This window comes from Hibiscus syriacus, unplaced genomic scaffold (genome assembly GCF_006381635.1).
Source record: "Hibiscus syriacus cultivar Baekdansim isolate YM2019G1 unplaced genomic scaffold, ASM638163v2 tig00110893_pilon, whole genome shotgun sequence".
Taxonomy (NCBI): Eukaryota; Viridiplantae; Streptophyta; class Magnoliopsida; order Malvales; family Malvaceae; genus Hibiscus; species Hibiscus syriacus.
In genome coordinates this window covers 2,552,763-2,558,605 of record NW_024062901.1, presented here as the reverse complement: position 1 = coordinate 2,558,605, position 5,843 = coordinate 2,552,763, and the positions used below count along the sequence as shown (strand labels likewise).

Sequence of the window (5,843 nt, the reverse complement as noted above, 5' to 3'; positions counted from 1 at the left end):
CTTCAAATGTTTTAAATTAGTTTCTTAATTTTACTTTATTATAATTTAGTCCTTTACATAGAATAATATATATTAGGTAAAATAACAGATTTAGTCCTATAATTATAATTAGTTTTATTTTAATCCCGAATGCATGTTTTAATTTGGCATTCGAATTTAAGATAATTTTATTTTAGTCACTAAATTTATAATAGGCAAAATAACATGCTTAGCCCTAACAATATTACATAATTAATTGTGAATTAAATCATTTAATTTTAGTATGTTATAATTTAGTCAATTTTCATTTTTTTTAATTTTTATATTTTGCTACTATAATTTCAATATTATTTATTTTAGCCACTCTTTATTTATATTGTAATTTTTGTTTATTTGAAATATATTTAATTATTATTGTTAAGTATTATTATTTAATTCATATAAATATATATTAAGTAATATTTATTTATTTATTTTATATCTTACATATATAAATTATATATTAATCTATTTATCATTATCATTTTTATAAAAATATTTTTATATTTATTTTTTTTAATATCAAAGAAAAGAGCTGTCTTAAAACACCTAGAAGCCCTTTTCTGATATTTCTAAATAAATAAATATTTTATTTATATATATAAATTAATAGATTTTCTTAAAAATAAATTTGAAATAACAAGATTATAAATTAAATATATCTTTGAATTTTTAAATTTCCAATAATAGAGACAATTTATAATTAAAAAGTACCAATTTTGGGCGTTGTAGGGGTGCTAATCCTTCCCGTAACCGACTACGAATCCCTTTTTATTATTAAAAAGAACGAATTTTTGGTTATAAACGCAGATCAGTTCATCTTTTAACTGATGTTTTCTTAAAAACTCTTTTAAAAGATAATTTTTAGGTATTCGACCTACCTGACCCAAAAGGCCGATGGCGACTCCCAAATTATTTTAAAAACCATTTATTCACATCACTTTTCCCACCAAGTAAAAAAAATTCGTGCCCGGGCGAAAACCGGTTACGATAGTTATGACTACAAAAATTCCGGCAATCAAAGTCGCCCAAATAGGAGGCGAATAGCCCAGCAGATAATCTGTAATGTTCATCGGCCACTACACTTCCTCTCAATTCGAAGCCAATCAGCAGCATAATTCATTTAAAAAAGAATGCTGGAAATCAAAAGGACGATGATCGCTTTTCATTTTAATTCAAATAAAGAGGGTTTTATTTTAATTGAAAATGGGGAGTCGAGAATCGGAATGAGAGATGAAGCTGTTGCACTTGCACGAACGCTGAACGTGCTCCTGCTGTTATAACGGTGATCAGTTAGATTACGTTAATGCCCCCTTTTGAGTATTTATGTTTTTGTTCCAATGCTTCGGGGTGGGGGGGGGGGGGAATATGTTTTTGGCCTAATGATAATTTTAGCCTTGAAACTTTCAAAAATATCATCCTAGCCCTTAAAGTTTGAGTAAACTGCTCGGTTGTCACTTAACTATAGGGGTAGTTCCATTTTGATCATTGAATTAAGAATGTTATCAATCAGATATTACTAAACTATTAAAATAGTTCCAATCAATTCATCAACTGTTAACTCTTAATTATTATGTTAATGTGATAATTAAGAAAAATTGTATAATAATATATTTGACCCTTGAAACTTATAAGTTTTATTTGCAGATAAAAGGGGTAAGATGTCTAATAAAATGGATTGAAGAAAAAAAAAAAGGAAAATAAGGTGGAACAAGGGAAATCAAACCTACATCTTTTGGGGGTTGAACATCTTTAATGGTAGAACCAATCTCAATACTTTATATATAGTTGACAACATAAATAGTTTTCTGTGAAAAAATTAACGACAGTCTAAATTGAAATATTTAATGTTGACTTGTTCATTTCATCTCTCGAGAGAGGTTGAAATCATCAAAGAATTACCACTAAATGTAGGTAAAGCTTGGGTTCCTCGTAGCATGCGTGTTCCGAGGAAGTGCAATTCAAAATGCTACCAGGCTCGTGTTCTACGTGTTCTGAATAACAGACATGTAAGCAATATATTTTGGCTGAAAACAGAACAGAATAAAAACCTTTTGTGTATCATTGCAATTGTTTTAGTTTTACGTCCTGAAGTATTAATGTTACATACTGTTTTGACACAAGCATGTTTTCAAAACTGGTTTTTAACCATGTTTTCTTTTCTGTTGCGGGTAGTTGAGCTTACAAAGTTTGATTATAGGTTTTCAAATAGGTTGGAAACTGATTTACAAAAGCTCAGATGCAGGGTGAACTACCATGCTCTGAGATTCACATATCCCATTCTTGAAATGTAAAATCTTGATTGAAAGGACGAGGATGAAAGCCAAGCGTTTTATTGCCTTGCACTTGAGGTAGAGAGCACTCTGTTGTTAATCATATTGTCTTTAGGTATTACAGTACTTGAAAGATATTTGGCTGTTACAATGACTGCACATATCGTTTGCCATAGGTTTGAACCCGATATGCTCGCATTTTCCGGATGTTATTACGGGGGAGGAGAAAAGGAAAGGGGGAACTCGGCGCAATCAAATATGTTTATTTTGGTACGAACTGCAGGTGAGTAACCCTGAAAAGGTGAGAAGGCATGGAAGATGCCCGCTGACTCCAAAGGAAATTGGTCTAATGCTAAGAGCATTGGGTTTCGGCAGTGATGTTCGCATTTACGTGGCATCAGGTGAAGACACTGGCCCCTTTGAAAGCACTCTTCCCTAACTTCCATTCAAAAGAGACTATAGCCAGTAGCCACCAAGGAGGAGCTGGCACCATTTGCAGCTTTTTCGGGTGGTATGGTCGCACTGGATTATATTGTCTGTGATGAAAACAATGTTTTCGTCACAAACAATAATGGAAACATGGCAAGAATGTTAACCGGTCGAAGGTATGGAGCTCCTTTACATTGTATTTAGCTTGTTTTTGTAAGTAAATCATATCGATAACACATTCGACCAAAATTTTATCTATCACAGGAGATACTTTGGGCACAGATCAACAATTCGACCAAACGCCAAGAAAATGCATAAACTGTTCTTGGATCGAAACAATATGACATGGGACGAGTTTGCTTCTAAGGTTCGAACTTATCAGATCGGCTTCATGGGGGAACCAAAAGAGGTGAAACCCAGTAGGGGCGAGTTTCATCAGATAGCTGCATATGTGAGACTAAGGATCTTAAATCTAGTCAAGATCAAACTCCTAAAGACCACGAAAACAGTAAAGAGAAGAAGGATGGTGTTGTACTGAGTGGTGAACAAAAACAGAACGTTGAAGAGGATCCCGATTGGACCGGCATTGATTATTTAGATACCGGTGGTTTATCTAAGGAGTTGCCTAATGCGGATAGTAGTGTGTTAACCAAACATGGACAGTCCTGTAATACAAAACTTGGCTGGCGTGGTCTTGCAGATTGCAAAGCCTTTTGACTGAGAACTGTTGGAGCTGGCCAAGATCCCGAGATGTTGATTTTACATTTGCTCATACAGGTGGGGAGAAGTGAGAACCTATCGGCGGTGCTTCACTCGAGAAACTGCAACTCATAGTATTCGGCATCCTGCACTACCTCTTTCATTGAAGGAAATGGGTATGCTTCTGCAAACAGAAGCAACCAATGTAGCCGAAGCATCGAGTAATTTAATCCTCCGTCAGTTCTGCATGATTACGAGCTTCAAATTTAGATCTTTGTGAGCATTTCAGAGATGATGCAGGTCAAAGGAATACCCACAAATCATATGTTTGTACAACAATTCAATGTTCTCTTTTCCATCTTGGATTAAAGTACCTAACTTTTGTATAGATAACTGCAGATTGAAGGCAACATCAACCGAGTAATGGTGCTATGAAGAACCAAATAAAATTTTGCAGTGAACGTTTAAAATGTATTGATCAATTTATCCTTCATTCAAGAAAAATCTGGGGATTGAATTATATGGTCAGGTTCATCTGATGAGACCATGTCCTGTTTTTATAATAATTGTCCCCCAACTTGACAGAGGACAGCATCTGTGAGTACAGATTATATGTTTCGACATTTTGACAGCTGAAATATGTCTCAACAAAGGTTACTGCCATCATTGCTTCAAACAAGATTCCAATCCCAGAAAGAAAATTAAATAACCTATGAATTCAGGCGTTTTTACAAACAAAAAATCACCCTGACAGATTTTATTTACGTGTCGGATATATTTTCAAATTTTTTTATCGATTTATCAATCCTTGCAAAAAGGCGCAGATCTATGATGACGTGGCACCAGCTCGGATAAGGCGCGGATGACAAGCCTTATCAAAAAAGGTATTAAATCAATAAAGTTTTTAAAAAAAATCCCTGACAAGTAATTAATTTCTCTTAAGGTGCTAGATCATTAAAATTTCAGATTTGTTTGCCTTCAAAGTCGTGAGTTGGCATTCCCCTTTTCAGATTTCATGGTACTAATTAATAATGAATATATTATTTTTGTTTTTATATTTAATTTATGAAATATCTTTCATATTTTTATTTAAAATTTGTTAAATATGTTATTAAATTCAGATCACTTTGATTTCATGTCGCCCATATACAAATCTATATCTTAAACTTTTAGCACTTCATTTCTTATCTTAAAATTTTATTTATCAGTATAAAAAATTAAGATAACCGACAAAAGAGTAGTAAGCGGATTAATTTCACGTCGACTTTTTTTATTATCAAATTTATAAGTTGAATATATATATATATATATATATATATATATATATTAATATATCTTTTTTATATTTTATTTTTTCTAAATATTTATTTTTTAAAATAAAATAATATTCAAATGTTAAAAAAATAAAATATCTAATGTCAGTTTATAGTTATGTCGTGTTTTCTTTCGGTCAGTACAACTCGTTCAATAGGATGAAAAATAAGTTGATTTTTTTTTACATTTGAGGGTAAAAATACAAGTTAATTCTATTCATGAACTCATTATATTTTAAAAATAATAAAATATTTTTATGCTTTAATTTTTAAAAGGACTGTCGTAACCGGTTTTCGTCCGGGCACGAATTTTTTACTTGGTAGGAAAAGTGATGTGAATAAATGGTTTTTAAAATAATTTGGGAGTCGCCATCGACCTTTTGGGTCAGGTTGGTTGAATACCTAAAAATCATCCTTTAAAAGAGTTTTTAAGAAAAAATCGATTAAAAGATAAACTGATATGCGTTCTAACCAAAAATTCGTTCTTTTTAATAATAAAAAGGGATTCGTGGTCGGTTACGTTTAGGGAAGGATTAGCACCCCTACAATGCCCAAAATTGATACTTTTTAATTATAAATTGTCTCTATTATTAGAAATTAAAAATTCAAAAATATATTTAATTTATAATCCTATTATTTCAAAATTATAATTATAAAAAAAATATTAATTTATATATATTTATAAATAAAATATTTTTTTATTTAGAAATATCAGAAAAAGACTTCTAAGTGCCTTAAGACAGCTCTTTTCTTCAATATTAAAAAATAAATATATAATTAAAATAATTAATATATGATTTAAAAAATAGGATATTTATTTATTTAAAAATATCAGAAAATGAACATCTAGTTGTTTTAAGAATGCCCTTTCTTAATATTGAAAAATAAATAAATATATATTAAAATATGATTATTAAAAAAGTAATTTATGAAATATAAGATTTTAACGAATAAAAAAATATTATTTATTATATATATTTATTTATATAAATAATAAGAATAATAAAAATAATAATAAAATAATATTACAAATAATAATTAAAAATATAGTATTAAAAAATAATCAAAAATGAAATTTGAATGATTAAAATATAAAATTATAAAACTAGAG

The 5,843-nt window shown here is 30.2% G+C and overlaps 1 pseudogene; it reads left to right on the top strand.

Annotated features, from left to right (window-relative positions):
• The first annotated feature begins 1,861 nt into the window (after positions 1-1,861).
• On the top strand, positions 1,862-3,437 carry LOC120145387 (annotated as a pseudogene).
• The last annotated feature ends 2,406 nt before the right edge of the window (positions 3,438-5,843 follow it).